Genomic DNA, 12,949 nt, shown 5'->3' on the forward strand with positions numbered 1-12,949 from the left:
TAAAGGAAAGCAACCTACTCACGGCCTTAAAAGTCAACGGGACCTGGATTCCCAGCCGGTCACCCATACTGGTACTTGCCAGGCCTCAAGCTGGCTGGCGGCCGCGATCTGACGAGAGCAGGCACATTCAGCTTAGAATGCCCGTTGACAGCTCCTCCTCCTTTCCTATGGGCTTTCTGCAGTGCGAACGCACTTCCGAAAAGGAAAGAAACCTACTCACGGCCTTAAAAGTCAACGGGACCTGGGATTCCCAGCCGGTCACCCATACTGGTACTTGCCAGGCCTCAAGCTGGCTGGCGGCCGCGATCTGACGAGAGCAGGCACATTCAGCTTAGAATGCCCGTTGACAGCTCCGCCTCCTTTCCTATGGGCTTTCTGCAGTGCGAACGCACCTCCGAAAAGGAAAGAAAACCTACTCACGGCCTTAAAAGTCAACGGGACCTGGGATTCCCAGCCGGTCACCCATACTGGTACTTGCCAGGCCTCAAGCTGGCTGGCGGCCGCAATCTGACGAGAGCAGGCACATTCAGCTTAGAATGCCCGTTGACAGCTCCTCCTCCTTTCCTATGGGCTTTCTGCAGTGCGAACGCACCTCCGAAAAGGAAAGAAACCTACTCACGGCCTTAAAAGTCAACGGGACCTGGGATTCCCAGCCGGTCACCCATACTGGTACTTGCCAGGCCTCAAGCTGGCTGGCGGCCGCGATCTGACGAGAGCAGGCACATTCAGCTTAGAATGCCCGTTGACAGCTCCTCCTCCTTTCCTATGGGCTTTCTGCAGTGCGAACGCACCTCCGAAAAGGAAAGCAACCTACTCACGGCCTTAAAAGTCAACGGGACCTGGGATTCCCAGCCGGTCACCCATACTGGTACTTGCCAGGCCTCAAGCTGGCTGGCGGCCGCGATCTGACGAGAGCAGGCACATTCAGCTTAGAATGCCCGTTGACAGCTCCTCCTCCTCCTTTCCTATGGGCTTTCTGCAGTGCGAACGCACCTCCGAAAAGGAAAGAAACCTACTCACGGCCTTAAAGTCAACGGGACCTGGGATTCCCAGCCGGTCACCCATACTGGTACTTGCCAGGCCTCAAGCTGGCTGGCGGCCGCGATCTGACGAGAGCAGGCACATTCAGCTTAGAATTCCCGTTGACAGCTCCTCCTCCTTTCCTATGGGCTTTCTGCAGTGCGAACGCACCTCCGAAAAGGAAAGAAACCTACTCACGGCCTTAAAAGTCAACGGGACCTGGATTCCCAGCCGGTCACCCATACTGGTACTTGCCAGGCCTCAAGCTGGCTGGCGGCCGCGATCTGACGAGAGCAGGCACATTCAGCTTAGAATGCCCGTTGACAGCTCCTCCTCCTTTCCTATGGGCTTTCTGCAGTGCGAACGCACCTCCGAAAAGGAAAGAAACCTACTCACGGCCTTAAAAGTCAACGGGACCTGGGATTCCCAGCCGGTCACCCATACTGGTACTTGCCAGGCCTCAAGCTGGCTGGCGGCCGCGATCTGATGAGAGCAGGCACATTCAGCTTAGAATGCCCGTTGACAGCTCCTCCTCCTTTCCTATGGGCTTTCTACAGTGTGAACGCACCTCCGAAAAGGAAAGCAACCTACTCACGGCCTTAAAAGTCAACGGGACCTGGGATTCCCAGCCAGTCACCCATACTGGTACTTGCCAGGCCTCAAGCTGGCTGGCGGCCGCGATCTGACGAGAGCAGGCACATCAGCTTAGAATGCCCGTTGACAGCTCCTCCTCCTTTCCTATGGGCTTTCTGCAGTGCGAACGCACCTCCGAAAAGGAAAGAAACCTACTCACGGCCTTAAAAGTCAACGGGACCTGGGATTCCAGCCGGTCACCCATACTGGTACTTGCCAGGCCTCAAGCTGGCTGGCGGCCGCGATCTGACAAGAGCAGGCACATTCAGCTTAGAATGCCCGTTGACAGCTCCTCCTCCTTTCCTATGGGCTTTCTGCAGTGCGAACGCACCTCCGAAAAGGAAAGCAACCTACTCACGGCCTTAAAAGTCAACGGGACCTGGGATTCCCAGCCGGTCACCCATACTGGTACTTGCCAGGCCTCAAGCTGGCTGACGGCCGCGATCTGACGAGAGCAGGCACATTCAGCTTAGAATTCCCGTTGACAGCTCCTCCTCCTTTCCTATGGGCTTTCTGCAGTGCGAACGCACCTCCGAAAAGGAAAGAACCTACTCACGGCCTTAAAAGTCAACGGGACCTGGATTCCCAGCCGGTCACCCATACTGGTACTTGCCAGGCCTCAAGCTGGCTGACGGCCGCGATCTGACGAGAGCAGGCACATTCAGCTTAGAATGCCGTTGACAGCTCCTCCTCCTTTCCTATGGGCTTTCTGCAGTGCGAACGCACCTCCGAAAAGGAAAGAAACCTACTCACGGCCTTAAAAGTCAACGGGACCTGGGATTCCCAGCCGGTCACCCATACTGGTACTTGCCAGGCCTCAAGCTGGCTGACGGCCGCGATCTGACGAGAGCAGGCACATTCAGCTTAGAATGCCCGTTGACAGCTCCTCCTCCTTTCCTATGGGCTTTCTGCAGTGCGAACGCACCTCCGAAAAGGAAAGCAACCTACTCACGGCCTTAAAAGTCAACGGGACCTGGGATTCCCAGCCGGTCACCCATACTGGTACTTGCCAGCCTCAAGCTGGCTGGCGGCCGCGATCTGACGAGAGCAGGCACATTCAGCTTAGAATGCCCGTTGACAGCTCCTCCTCCTTTCCTATGGGCTTTCTGCAGTGCGAACGCACCTCCGAAAAGGAAAGCACCTACTCACGGCCTTAAAAGTCAACGGGACCTGGATTCCCAGCCGGTCACCCATACTGGTACTTGCCAGGCCTCAAGCTGGCTGGCGGCCGCGATCTGACGAGAGCAGGCACATTCAGCTTAGAATGCCCGTTGACAGCTCCTCCTCCTTTCCTATGGGCTTTCTGCAGTGCGAACGCACCTCCGAAAAGGAAAGAAATCTACTCACGGCCTTAAAAGTCAACGGGACCTGGGATTCCCAGCCGGTCACCCATACTGGTACTTGCCAGGCCTCAAGCTGGCTGGCGGCCGCGATCTGACGAGAGCAGGCACATTCAGCTTAGAATGCCCGTTGACAGCTCCTCCTCCTTTCCTATGGGCTTTCTGCAGTGCGAACGCACCTCCGAAAAGGAAGAAACCTACTCACGGCCTTAAAAGTCAACGGGACCTGGGATTCCCAGCCGGTCACCCATACTGGTACTTGCCAGGCCCTCAAGCTGGCTGGCGGCCGCGATCTGACGAGAGCAGGCACATTCAGCTTAGAATGCCCGTTGACAGCTCCTCCTCCTTTTCCTATGGGCTTTCTGCAGTGCGAACGCACCTCCGAAAAGGAAAGCAACCTACTCACGGCCTTAAAAGTCAACGGGACCTGGGATTCCCAGCCGGTCACCCATACTGGTACTTGCCAGCCTCAAGCTGGTTGGCGGCCGCGATCTGACGAGAGCAGGCACATTCAGCTTAGAATGCCCGTTGACAGCTCCTCCTCCTTTCCTATGGGCTTTCTGCAGTGCGAACGCACCTCCGAAACGGAAAGAAACCTACTCACGGCCTTAAAAGTCAACGGGACCTGGGATTCCCAGCCGGTCACCATACTGGTACTTGCCAGGCCTCAAGCTGGCTGGCGGCCGCGATCTGACGAGAGCAGGCACATTCAGCTTAGAATGCCCGTTGACAGCTCCTCCTCCTTTCCTATGGGCTTTCTGCAGTGCGAACGCACCTCCGAAAAGGAAAGAAACCTACTCACGGCCTTAAAAGTCAACGGGACCTGGGATTCCCAGCCGGTCACCCATACTGGTACTTGCCAGGCCTCAAGCTGGCTGGCGGCCGCGATCTGACGAGAGCAGGCACATTCAGCTTAGAATGCCCGTTGACAGCTCCTCCTCCTTTCCTATGGGCTTTCTGCAGTGCGAACGCACCTCCAAAAAGGAAAGAAACCTACTCACGGCCTTAAAAGTCAACGGGACCTGGGATTCCCAGCCGTCACCCATACTGGTACTTGCCAGGCCTCAAGCTGGCTGGCGGCCGCGATCTGACGAGAGCAGGCACATTCAGCTTAGAATGCCCGTTGACAGCTCCTCCTCCTTTCCTATGGGCTTTCTGCAGTGCGAACGCACCTCCGAAAAGGAAAGCAACCTACTCACGGCCTTAAATGTCAACGGGACTGGGATTCCCAGCCGGTCACCCATACTGGTACTTGCCAGGCCTCAAGCTGGCTGGCGGCCGCGATCTGACGAGAGCAGGCACATTCAGCTTAGAATGCCCGTTGACAGCTCCTCCTCCTTTCCTATGGGCTTTCTGCAGTGCGAACGCACTTCCGAAAAGGAAAGCAACCTACTCACGGCCTTAAAAGTCAACGGGACCTGGGATTCCCAGCCGGTCACCCATACTGGTACTTGCCAGGCCTCAAGCTGGCTGGCGGCCGCTATCTGACGAGAGCAGGCACATTCAGCTTAGAATGCCCGTTGACAGCTCCTCCTCCTTTCCTATGGGCTTTCTGCAGTGCGAACGCACCTCCGAAAAGGAAAGAAACCTACTCACGGCCTTAAAAGTCAACGGGACCTGGATTCCCAGCCGGTCACCCAAACTGGTACTTGCCAGGCCTCAAGCTGGCTGGCGGCCGCGATCTGACGAGAGCAGGCACATTCAGCTTAGAATGCCCGTTGACAGCTCCTCCTCCTTTCCTATGGGCTTTCTGCAGTGCGAACGCACCTCCGAAAAGGAAAGAAACCTACTCACGGCCTTAAAAGTCAACGGGACCTGGGATTCCCAGCCGGTCACCCATACTGGTACTTGCCAGGCCTCAAGCTGGCAGGCGGCCGCGATCTGACGAGAGCAGGCACATTCAGCTTAGAATGCCCGTTGACAGCTCCTCCTCCTTTCTATGGGCTTTCTGCAGTGCGAACGCACCTCCGAAAAGGAAAGCAACCTACTCACGGCCTTAAAAGTCAACGGGACCTGGGATTCCCAGCCGGTCACCCATACTGGTACTTGCCAGGCCTCAAGCTGGCTGGCGGCCGCGATCTGACGAGAGCAGGCACATTCAGCTTAGAATGCCCGTTGACAGCTCCTCCTCCTTTCCTATGGGCTTTCTGCAGTGCGAACGCACCTCCGAAAAGGAAAGCAACCTACTCACGGCCTTAAAAGTCAACGGGACCTGGGATTCCCAGCCGGTCACCCATACCGGTACTTGCCAGGCCTCAAGCTGGTTGGCGGCCGCGATCTGACGAGAGCAGGCACATTCAGCTTAGAATGCCCGTTGACAGCTCCTCCTCCTTTCCTATGGGCTTTCTGCAGTGCGAACGCACCTCCGAAACGGAAAGAAACCTACTCACGGCCTTAAAAGTCAACGGGACCTGGGATTCCCAGCCGGTCACCCATACTGGTACTTGCCAGGCCTCAAGCTGGCTGGCGGCCGCGATCTGACGAGAGCAGGCACATTCAGCTTAGAATGCCCGTTGACAGCTCCTCCTCCTTTCCTATGGGCTTTCTGCAGTGCGAACGCACCTCCGAAAAGGAAAGAAACCTACTCACGGCCTTAAAAGTCAACGGGACCTGGGATTCCCAGCCGGTCACCCATACTGGTACTTGCCAGGCCTCAAGCTGGCTGGCGGCCGCGATCTGACGAGAGCAGGCACATTCAGCTTAGAATGCCCGTTGACAGCTCCTCCTCCTTTCCTATGGGCTTTCTGCAGTGCGAACGCACCTCCAAAAAGGAAAGAAACCTACTCACGGCCTTAAAAGTCAACGGGACCTGGGATTCCCAGCCGGTCACCCATACTGGTACTTGCCAGGCCTCAAGCTGGCTGGCGGCCGCGATCTGACGAGAGCAGGCACATTCAGCTTAGAATGCCCGTTGACAGCTCCTCCTCCTTTCCTATGGGCTTTCTGCAGTGCGAACGCACCTCCGAAAAGGAAAGCAACCTACTCACGGCCTTAAAAGTCAACGGGACCTGGGATTCCCAGCCGGTCACCCATACTGGTACTTGCCAGGCCTCAAGCTGGCTGGCGGCCGCGATCTGACGAGAGCAGGCACATTCAGCTTAGAATGCCCGTTGACAGCTCCTCCTCCTTTCCTATGGGCTTTCTGCAGTGCGAACGCACCTCCGAAAAGGAAAGAAACCTACTCACGGCCTTAAAAGTCAACGGGACCTGGGATTCCCAGCCGGTCACCCATACTGGTACTTGCCAGGCCTCAAGCTGGCTGGCGGCCGCGATCTGACGAGAGCAGGCACATTCAGCTTAGAATGCCCGTTGACAGCTCCTCCTCCTTTCCTATGGGCTTTCTGCAGTGCGAACGCACTTCCGAAAAGGAAAGAAACCTACTCACGGCCTTAAAAGTCAACGGGACCTGGGATTCCCAGCCGGTCACCCATACTGGTACTTGCCAGGCCTCAAGCTGGCTGGCGGCCGCGATCTGACGAGAGCAGGCACATTCAGCTTAGAATGCCCGTTGACAGCTCCTCCTCCTTTCCTATGGGCTTTCTGCAGTGTGAACGCACCTCCGAAAAGGAAAGACACCTACTCACGGCCTTAAAAGTCAACGGGACCTGGGATGCCCAGCCGGTCACCCATACTGGTACTTGCCAGGCCTCAAGCTGGCTGGCGGCCGCGATCTGACGAGAGCAGGCACATTCAGCTTAGAATGCCCGTTGACAGCTCCTCCTCCTTTCCTATGGGCTTTCTGCAGTGCGAACGCACCTCCGAAAAGGAAAGCAACCTACTCACGGCCTTAAAAGTCAACGGGACCTGGGATTCCCAGCCGGTCACCCATACTGGTACTTGCCAGGCCTCAAGCTGGCTGGCGGCCGCGATCTGACGAGAGCAGGCACATTCAGCTTAGAATGCCCGTTGACAGCTCCTCCTCCTTTCCTATGGGCTTTCTGCAGTGCGAACGCACCTCCGAAAAGGAAAGAAACCTACTCACGGCCTTAAAAGTCAACGGGACCTGGGATTCCCAGCCGGTCACCCATACTGGTACTTGCCAGGCCTCAAGCTGGCTGGCGGCCGCGATCTGACGAGAGCAGGCACATTCAGCTTAGAATGCCCGTTGACAGCTCCTCCTCCTTTCCTATGGGCTTTCTGCAGTGCGAACGCACCTCCGAAAAGGAAAGCAACCTACTCACGGCCTTAAATGTCAACGGGACCTGGGATTCCCAGCCGGTCACCCATACTGGTACTTGCCAGGCCTCAAGCTGGCTGGCGGCCGCGATCTGACGAGAGCAGGCACATTCAGCTTAGAATGCCCGTTGACAGCTCCTCCTCCTTTCCTATGGGCTTTCTGCAGTGCGAACGCACTTCCGAAAAGGAAAGCAACCTACTCACGGCCTTAAAAGTCAACGGGACCTGGGATTCCCAGCCGGTCACCCATACTGGTACTTGCCAGGCCTCAAGCTGGCTGGCGGCCGCTATCTGACGAGAGCAGGCACATTCAGCTTAGAATGCCCGTTGACAGCTCCTCCTCCTTTCCTATGGGCTTTCTGCAGTGCGAACGCACCTCCGAAAAGGAAAGAAACCTACTCACGGCCTTAAAAGTCAACGGGACCTGGGATTCCCAGCCGGTCACCCAAACTGGTACTTGCCAGGCCTCAAGCTGGCTGGCGGCCGCGATCTGACGAGAGCAGGCACATTCAGCTTAGAATGCCCGTTGACAGCTCCTCCTCCTTTCCTATGGGCTTTCTGCAGTGCGAACGCACCTCCGAAAAGGAAAGAAACCTACTCACGGCCTTAAAAGTCAACGGGACCTGGGATTCCCAGCCGGTCACCCATACTGGTACTTGCCAGGCCTCAAGCTGGCAGGCGGCCGCGATCTGACGAGAGCAGGCACATTCAGCTTAGAATGCCCGTTGACAGCTCCTCCTCCTTTTCTATGGGCTTTCTGCAGTGCGAACGCACCTCCGAAAAGGAAAGCAACCTACTCACGGCCTTAAAAGTCAACGGGACCTGGGATTCCCAGCCGGTCACCCATACTGGTACTTGCCAGGCCTCAAGCTGGCTGGCGGCCGCGATCTGACGAGAGCAGGCACATTCAGCTTAGAATGCCCGTTGACAGCTCCTCCTCCTTTCCTATGGGCTTTCTGCAGTGCGAACGCACCTCCGAAAAGGAAAGCAACCTACTCACGGCCTTAAAAGTCAACGGGACCTGGGATTCCCAGCCGGTCACCCATACTGGTACTTGCCAGGCCTCAAGCTGGTTGGCGGCCGCGATCTGACGAGAGCAGGCACATTCAGCTTAGAATGCCCGTTGACAGCTCCTCCTCCTTTCCTATGGGCTTTCTGCAGTGCGAACGCACCTCCGAAACGGAAAGAAACCTACTCACGGCCTTAAAAGTCAACGGGACCTGGGATTCCCAGCCGGTCACCCATACTGGTACTTGCCAGGCCTCAAGCTGGCTGGCGGCCGCGATCTGACGAGAGCAGGCACATTCAGCTTAGAATGCCCGTTGACAGCTCCTCCTCCTTTCCTATGGGCTTTCTGCAGTGCGAACGCACCTCCGAAAAGGAAAGAAACCTACTCACGGCCTTAAAAGTCAACGGGACCTGGGATTCCCAGCCGGTCACCCATACTGGTACTTGCCAGGCCTCAAGCTGGCTGGCGGCCGCGATCTGACGAGAGCAGGCACATTCAGCTTAGAATGCCCGTTGACAGCTCCTCCTCCTTTCCTATGGGCTTTCTGCAGTGCGAACGCACCTCCAAAAAGGAAAGAAACCTACTCACGGCCTTAAAAGTCAACGGGACCTGGGATTCCCAGCCGGTCACCCATACTGGTACTTGCCAGGCCTCAAGCTGGCTGGCGGCCGCGATCTGACGAGAGCAGGCACATTCAGCTTAGAATGCCCGTTGACAGCTCCTCCTCCTTTCCTATGGGCTTTCTGCAGTGCGAACGCACCTCCGAAAAGGAAAGCAACCTACTCACGGCCTTAAAAGTCAACGGGACCTGGGATTCCCAGCCGGTCACCCATACTGGTACTTGCCAGGCCTCAAGCTGGGTGGCGGCCGCGATCTGACGAGAGCAGGCACATTCAGCTTAGAATGCCCGTTGACAGCTCCTCCTCCTTTCCTATGGGCTTTCTGCAGTGCGAACGCACCTCCAAAAAGGAAAGAAACCTACTCACGGCCTTAAAAGTCAACGGGACCTGGGATTCCCAGCTGGTCACCCATACTGGTACTTGCCAGGCCTCAAGCTGGCTGGCGGCCGCGATCTGACGAGAGCAGGCACATTCAGCTTAGAATGCCCGTTGACAGCTCCTCCTCCTTTCCTATGGGCTTTCTGCAGTGCGAACGCACCTCCGAAAAGGAAAGAAACCTACTCACGGCCTTAAAAGTCAACGGGACCTGGGATTCCCAGCCGGTCACCCATACTGGTACTTGCCAGGCCTCAAGCTGGCTGGCGGCCGCGATCTGACGAGAGCAGGCACATTCAGCTTAGAATGCCCGTTGACAGCTCCTCCTCCTTTCCTATGGGCTTTCTGCAGTGCGAACGCACTTCCGAAAAGGAAAGAAACCTACTCACGGCCTTAAAAGTCAACGGGACCTGGGATTCCCAGCCGGTCACCCATACTGGTACTTGCCAGGCCTCAAGCTGGCTGGCGGCCGCGATCTGACGAGAGCAGGCACATTCAGCTTAGAATGCCCGTTGACAGCTCCTCCTCCTTTCCTATGGGCTTTCTGCAGTGTGAACGCACCTCCGAAAAGGAAAGACACCTACTCACGGCCTTAAAAGTCAACGGGACCTGGGATGCCCAGCCGGTCACCCATACTGGTACTTGCCAGGCCTCAAGCTGGCTGGCGGCCGCGATCTGACGAGAGCAGGCACATTCAGCTTAGAATGCCCGTTGACAGCTCCTCCTCCTTTCCTATGGGCTTTCTGCAGTGCGAACGCACCTCCGAAAAGGAAAGCAACCTACTCACGGCCTTAAAAGTCAACGGGACCTGGGATTCCCAGCCGGTCACCCATACTGGTACTTGCCAGGCCTCAAGCTGGCTGGCGGCCGCGATCTGACGAGAGCAGGCACATTCAGCTTAGAATGCCCGTTGACAGCTCCGCCTCCTTTCCTATGGGCTTTCTGCAGTGCGAACGCACCTCCGAAAAGGAAAGAAACCTACTCACGGCCTTAAAAGTCAACGGGACCTGGGATTCCCAGCCGGTCACCCATACTGGTACTTGCCAGGCCTCAAGCTGGCTGGCGGCCGCGATCTGACGAGAGCAGGCACATTCAGCTTAGAATGCCCGTTGACAGCTCCTCCTCCTTTCCTATGGGCTTTCTGCAGTGCGAACGCACCTCCGAAAAGGAAAGAAACCTACTCACGGCCTTAAAAGTCAACGGGACCTGGGATTCCCAGCCGGTCACCCATACTGGTACTTGCCAGGCCTCAAGCTGGCTGGCGGCCGTGATCTGACGAGAGCAGGCACATTCAGCTTAGAATGCCCGTTGACAGCTCCTCCTCCTTTCCTATGGGCTTTCTGCAGTGCGAACGCACCTCCGAAAAGGAAAGCAACCTACTCACGGCCTTAAAAGTCAACGGGACCTGGGATTCCCAGCCGGTCACCCATACTGGTACTTGCCAGGCCTCAAGCTGGCTGGCGGGTGCGATCTGACGAGAGCAGGCACATTCAGCTTAGAATGCCCGTTGACAGCTCCACCTCCTTTGCTATGGGCTTTCTGCAGTGCGAACGCACCTCCGAAACGGAAAGGAACCTACTCACGGCCTTAAAAGTCAACGGGACCTGGGATTCCCAGCCGGTCACCCATACTGGTACTTGCCAGGCCTCAAGCTGCCTGGCGGCCGCGATCTGACGAGAGCAGGCACATTCAGCTTAGAATGCCCGTTGACAGCTCCTCCTCCTTTCCTATGGGCTTTCTGCAGTGCGAACGCACCTCCGAAAAGGAAAGAAACCTATTCACGGCCTTAAAAGTCAACGGGACCTGGGATTCCCAGCCGGTCACCCATACTGGTACTTGCCAGGCCTCAAGCTGGCTGGCGGCCGCGATCTGACGAGAGCAGGCACATTCAGCTTAGAATGCCCGTTGACAGCTTCTCCTCCTTTCCTATGGGCTTTCTGCAGTGCGAACGCACCTCCGAAAAGGAAAGAAACCTACTCACGGCCTTAAAAGTCAACGGGACCTGGGATTCCCATCCGGTCACCCATACTGGTACTTGCCAGGCCTCAAGCTGGCTGGCGGCCGCGATCTGACGAGAGCAGGCACATTCAGCTTAGAATGCCCGTTGACAGCTCCTCCTCCTTTCCTATGGGCTTTCTGCAGTGCGAACGCACCTCCGAAAAGGAAAGAAACCTACTCACGGCCTTAAAAGTCAACAGGACCTGGGATTCCCAGACGGTCACCCATACTGGTACTTGCCAGGCCTCAAGCTGGCTGGCGGCCGCGATCTGACGAGAGCAGGCACATTCAGCTTAGAATGCCCGTTGACAGCTCCTCCTCCTTTCCTATGGGCTTTCTGCAGTGCGAACGCACCTCCGAAAAGGAAAGCAACCTACTCACGGCCTTAAAAGTCAACGGGACCTGGGATTCCCAGCCGGTCACCCATACTGGTACTTGCCAGGCCTCAAGCTGGCTGGCGGCCGCGATCTGACGAGAGCAGGCACATTCAGCTTAGAATGCCCGTTGACAGCTCTTCCTCCTTTCCTATGGGCTTTCTGCAGTGCGAACGCACCTCCGAAAAGGAAAGAAACCTACTCACGGCCTTAAAAGTCAACGGGACCTGGGATTCCCAGCCGGTCACCCATACTGGTACTTGCCAGGCCTCAAGCTGGCTGGCGGCCGCGATCTGACGAGAGCAGGCACATTCAGCTTAGAATGCCCGTTGACAGCTCCTCCTCCTTTCCTATGGGCTTTCTGCAGTGCGAACGCACCTCCGAAAAGGAAAGCAACCTACTCACGGCCTTAAAAGTCAACGGGACCTGGGATTCCCAGCCGGTCACCCATACTGGTACTTGCCAGGCCTCAAGCTGGCTGGCGGCCGCGATCTGACGAGAGCAGGCACATTCAGCTTAGAATGCCCGTTGACAGCTCCTCCTCCTTTCCTATGGGCTTTCTGCAGTGCGAACGCACCTCCAAAAAGGAAAGAAACCTACTCACGGCCTTAAAAGTCAACGGGACCTGGGATTCCCAGCTGGTCACCCATACTGGTACTTGCCAGGCCTCAAGCTGGCTGGCGGCCGCGATCTGACGAGAGCAGGCACATTCAGCTTAGAATGCCCGTTGACAGCTCCTCCTCCTTTCCTATGGGCTTTCTGCAGTGCGAACGCACCTCCGAAAAGGAAAGAAACCTACTCACGGCCTTAAAAGTCAACGGGACCTGGGATTCCCAGCCGGTCACCCATACTGGTACTTGCCAGGCCTCAAGCTGGCTGGCGGCCGCGATCTGACGAGAGCAGGCACATTCAGCTTAGAATGCCCGTTGACAGCTCCTCCTCCTTTCCTATGGGCTTTCTGCAGTGCGAACGCACTTCCGAAAAGGAAAGAAACCTACTCACGGCCTTAAAAGTCAACGGGACCTGGGATTCCCAGCCGGTCACCCATACTGGTACTTGCCAGGCCTCAAGCTGGCTGGCGGCCGCGATCTGACGAGAGCAGGCACATTCAGCTTAGAATGCCCGTTGACAGCTCCTCCTCCTTTCCTATGGGCTTTCTGCAGTGTGAACGCACCTCCGAAAAGGAAAGACACCTACTCACGGCCTTAAAAGTCAACGGGACCTGGGATGCCCAGCCGGTCACCCATACTGGTACTTGCCAGGCCTCAAGCTGGCTGGCGGCCGCGATCTGACGAGAGCAGGCACATTCAGCTTAGAATGCCCGTTGACAGCTCCTCCTCCTTTCCTATGGGCTTTCTGCAGTGCGAACGCACCTCCGAAAAGGAAAGCAACCTACTCACGGCC

At 56.7% G+C, this 12,949-nt stretch overlaps 60 pseudogenes; all 60 read right to left on the reverse strand.

Moving 5' to 3' along the window:
- Positions 1–31: 31 nt before the first annotated feature.
- On the reverse strand, positions 32–149 carry LOC136602308 (5S ribosomal RNA; annotated as a pseudogene).
- An 80-nt stretch (positions 150–229) lies between these two features.
- On the reverse strand, positions 230–348 carry LOC136602414 (5S ribosomal RNA; annotated as a pseudogene).
- Positions 349–429: 81 nt separating this feature from the next.
- LOC136602351 (5S ribosomal RNA) lies at positions 430–548 on the reverse strand (annotated as a pseudogene).
- Positions 549–628: 80 nt separating this feature from the next.
- On the reverse strand, positions 629–747 carry LOC136602416 (5S ribosomal RNA; annotated as a pseudogene).
- An 80-nt stretch (positions 748–827) lies between these two features.
- LOC136602417 (5S ribosomal RNA) lies at positions 828–946 on the reverse strand (annotated as a pseudogene).
- Positions 947–1,028: 82 nt separating this feature from the next.
- Positions 1,029–1,147, reverse strand: LOC136602333 (5S ribosomal RNA; annotated as a pseudogene).
- An 80-nt stretch (positions 1,148–1,227) lies between these two features.
- On the reverse strand, positions 1,228–1,345 carry LOC136602309 (5S ribosomal RNA; annotated as a pseudogene).
- Positions 1,346–1,425: 80 nt separating this feature from the next.
- On the reverse strand, positions 1,426–1,544 carry LOC136602267 (5S ribosomal RNA; annotated as a pseudogene).
- A 476-nt stretch (positions 1,545–2,020) lies between these two features.
- LOC136602323 (5S ribosomal RNA) lies at positions 2,021–2,139 on the reverse strand (annotated as a pseudogene).
- A 276-nt stretch (positions 2,140–2,415) lies between these two features.
- LOC136602279 (5S ribosomal RNA) lies at positions 2,416–2,534 on the reverse strand (annotated as a pseudogene).
- A 277-nt stretch (positions 2,535–2,811) lies between these two features.
- LOC136602311 (5S ribosomal RNA) lies at positions 2,812–2,929 on the reverse strand (annotated as a pseudogene).
- An 80-nt stretch (positions 2,930–3,009) lies between these two features.
- On the reverse strand, positions 3,010–3,128 carry LOC136602418 (5S ribosomal RNA; annotated as a pseudogene).
- A 79-nt stretch (positions 3,129–3,207) lies between these two features.
- On the reverse strand, positions 3,208–3,327 carry LOC136602371 (5S ribosomal RNA; annotated as a pseudogene).
- Positions 3,328–3,408: 81 nt separating this feature from the next.
- On the reverse strand, positions 3,409–3,526 carry LOC136602342 (5S ribosomal RNA; annotated as a pseudogene).
- An 80-nt stretch (positions 3,527–3,606) lies between these two features.
- On the reverse strand, positions 3,607–3,724 carry LOC136602395 (5S ribosomal RNA; annotated as a pseudogene).
- Positions 3,725–3,804: 80 nt separating this feature from the next.
- On the reverse strand, positions 3,805–3,923 carry LOC136602419 (5S ribosomal RNA; annotated as a pseudogene).
- A 278-nt stretch (positions 3,924–4,201) lies between these two features.
- On the reverse strand, positions 4,202–4,319 carry LOC136602394 (5S ribosomal RNA; annotated as a pseudogene).
- An 80-nt stretch (positions 4,320–4,399) lies between these two features.
- On the reverse strand, positions 4,400–4,518 carry LOC136602364 (5S ribosomal RNA; annotated as a pseudogene).
- Positions 4,519–4,598: 80 nt separating this feature from the next.
- On the reverse strand, positions 4,599–4,716 carry LOC136602332 (5S ribosomal RNA; annotated as a pseudogene).
- An 80-nt stretch (positions 4,717–4,796) lies between these two features.
- Positions 4,797–4,915, reverse strand: LOC136602375 (5S ribosomal RNA; annotated as a pseudogene).
- A 79-nt stretch (positions 4,916–4,994) lies between these two features.
- LOC136602420 (5S ribosomal RNA) lies at positions 4,995–5,113 on the reverse strand (annotated as a pseudogene).
- Positions 5,114–5,193: 80 nt separating this feature from the next.
- Positions 5,194–5,312, reverse strand: LOC136602310 (5S ribosomal RNA; annotated as a pseudogene).
- An 80-nt stretch (positions 5,313–5,392) lies between these two features.
- LOC136602421 (5S ribosomal RNA) lies at positions 5,393–5,511 on the reverse strand (annotated as a pseudogene).
- An 80-nt stretch (positions 5,512–5,591) lies between these two features.
- LOC136602422 (5S ribosomal RNA) lies at positions 5,592–5,710 on the reverse strand (annotated as a pseudogene).
- Positions 5,711–5,790: 80 nt separating this feature from the next.
- Positions 5,791–5,909, reverse strand: LOC136602423 (5S ribosomal RNA; annotated as a pseudogene).
- Positions 5,910–5,989: 80 nt separating this feature from the next.
- Positions 5,990–6,108, reverse strand: LOC136602425 (5S ribosomal RNA; annotated as a pseudogene).
- Positions 6,109–6,188: 80 nt separating this feature from the next.
- On the reverse strand, positions 6,189–6,307 carry LOC136602427 (5S ribosomal RNA; annotated as a pseudogene).
- Positions 6,308–6,387: 80 nt separating this feature from the next.
- LOC136602428 (5S ribosomal RNA) lies at positions 6,388–6,506 on the reverse strand (annotated as a pseudogene).
- An 80-nt stretch (positions 6,507–6,586) lies between these two features.
- On the reverse strand, positions 6,587–6,705 carry LOC136602367 (5S ribosomal RNA; annotated as a pseudogene).
- Positions 6,706–6,785: 80 nt separating this feature from the next.
- On the reverse strand, positions 6,786–6,904 carry LOC136602429 (5S ribosomal RNA; annotated as a pseudogene).
- Positions 6,905–6,984: 80 nt separating this feature from the next.
- LOC136602430 (5S ribosomal RNA) lies at positions 6,985–7,103 on the reverse strand (annotated as a pseudogene).
- Positions 7,104–7,183: 80 nt separating this feature from the next.
- Positions 7,184–7,302, reverse strand: LOC136602318 (5S ribosomal RNA; annotated as a pseudogene).
- An 80-nt stretch (positions 7,303–7,382) lies between these two features.
- LOC136602366 (5S ribosomal RNA) lies at positions 7,383–7,501 on the reverse strand (annotated as a pseudogene).
- Positions 7,502–7,581: 80 nt separating this feature from the next.
- Positions 7,582–7,700, reverse strand: LOC136602330 (5S ribosomal RNA; annotated as a pseudogene).
- Positions 7,701–7,780: 80 nt separating this feature from the next.
- Positions 7,781–7,899, reverse strand: LOC136602376 (5S ribosomal RNA; annotated as a pseudogene).
- Positions 7,900–7,979: 80 nt separating this feature from the next.
- Positions 7,980–8,098, reverse strand: LOC136602189 (5S ribosomal RNA; annotated as a pseudogene).
- An 80-nt stretch (positions 8,099–8,178) lies between these two features.
- On the reverse strand, positions 8,179–8,297 carry LOC136602188 (5S ribosomal RNA; annotated as a pseudogene).
- Positions 8,298–8,377: 80 nt separating this feature from the next.
- Positions 8,378–8,496, reverse strand: LOC136602190 (5S ribosomal RNA; annotated as a pseudogene).
- Positions 8,497–8,576: 80 nt separating this feature from the next.
- Positions 8,577–8,695, reverse strand: LOC136602191 (5S ribosomal RNA; annotated as a pseudogene).
- Positions 8,696–8,775: 80 nt separating this feature from the next.
- LOC136602192 (5S ribosomal RNA) lies at positions 8,776–8,894 on the reverse strand (annotated as a pseudogene).
- Positions 8,895–8,974: 80 nt separating this feature from the next.
- On the reverse strand, positions 8,975–9,093 carry LOC136602301 (5S ribosomal RNA; annotated as a pseudogene).
- Positions 9,094–9,173: 80 nt separating this feature from the next.
- Positions 9,174–9,292, reverse strand: LOC136602317 (5S ribosomal RNA; annotated as a pseudogene).
- An 80-nt stretch (positions 9,293–9,372) lies between these two features.
- LOC136602193 (5S ribosomal RNA) lies at positions 9,373–9,491 on the reverse strand (annotated as a pseudogene).
- An 80-nt stretch (positions 9,492–9,571) lies between these two features.
- On the reverse strand, positions 9,572–9,690 carry LOC136602196 (5S ribosomal RNA; annotated as a pseudogene).
- An 80-nt stretch (positions 9,691–9,770) lies between these two features.
- LOC136602368 (5S ribosomal RNA) lies at positions 9,771–9,889 on the reverse strand (annotated as a pseudogene).
- Positions 9,890–9,969: 80 nt separating this feature from the next.
- LOC136602353 (5S ribosomal RNA) lies at positions 9,970–10,088 on the reverse strand (annotated as a pseudogene).
- An 80-nt stretch (positions 10,089–10,168) lies between these two features.
- Positions 10,169–10,287, reverse strand: LOC136602365 (5S ribosomal RNA; annotated as a pseudogene).
- Positions 10,288–10,367: 80 nt separating this feature from the next.
- LOC136602361 (5S ribosomal RNA) lies at positions 10,368–10,486 on the reverse strand (annotated as a pseudogene).
- An 80-nt stretch (positions 10,487–10,566) lies between these two features.
- LOC136602347 (5S ribosomal RNA) lies at positions 10,567–10,685 on the reverse strand (annotated as a pseudogene).
- An 80-nt stretch (positions 10,686–10,765) lies between these two features.
- On the reverse strand, positions 10,766–10,884 carry LOC136602400 (5S ribosomal RNA; annotated as a pseudogene).
- Positions 10,885–10,964: 80 nt separating this feature from the next.
- Positions 10,965–11,083, reverse strand: LOC136602197 (5S ribosomal RNA; annotated as a pseudogene).
- An 80-nt stretch (positions 11,084–11,163) lies between these two features.
- Positions 11,164–11,282, reverse strand: LOC136602314 (5S ribosomal RNA; annotated as a pseudogene).
- Positions 11,283–11,362: 80 nt separating this feature from the next.
- LOC136602291 (5S ribosomal RNA) lies at positions 11,363–11,481 on the reverse strand (annotated as a pseudogene).
- Positions 11,482–11,561: 80 nt separating this feature from the next.
- On the reverse strand, positions 11,562–11,680 carry LOC136602198 (5S ribosomal RNA; annotated as a pseudogene).
- Positions 11,681–11,760: 80 nt separating this feature from the next.
- On the reverse strand, positions 11,761–11,879 carry LOC136602199 (5S ribosomal RNA; annotated as a pseudogene).
- An 80-nt stretch (positions 11,880–11,959) lies between these two features.
- LOC136602200 (5S ribosomal RNA) lies at positions 11,960–12,078 on the reverse strand (annotated as a pseudogene).
- Positions 12,079–12,158: 80 nt separating this feature from the next.
- On the reverse strand, positions 12,159–12,277 carry LOC136602329 (5S ribosomal RNA; annotated as a pseudogene).
- Positions 12,278–12,357: 80 nt separating this feature from the next.
- On the reverse strand, positions 12,358–12,476 carry LOC136602201 (5S ribosomal RNA; annotated as a pseudogene).
- Positions 12,477–12,556: 80 nt separating this feature from the next.
- On the reverse strand, positions 12,557–12,675 carry LOC136602202 (5S ribosomal RNA; annotated as a pseudogene).
- An 80-nt stretch (positions 12,676–12,755) lies between these two features.
- LOC136602369 (5S ribosomal RNA) lies at positions 12,756–12,874 on the reverse strand (annotated as a pseudogene).
- Positions 12,875–12,949: the final 75 nt, after the last annotated feature.

This window comes from Eleutherodactylus coqui, unplaced genomic scaffold, assembly GCF_035609145.1.
Source record: "Eleutherodactylus coqui strain aEleCoq1 unplaced genomic scaffold, aEleCoq1.hap1 HAP1_SCAFFOLD_638, whole genome shotgun sequence".
Lineage (NCBI taxonomy): Eukaryota > Metazoa > Chordata > Amphibia > Anura > Eleutherodactylidae > Eleutherodactylus > Eleutherodactylus coqui.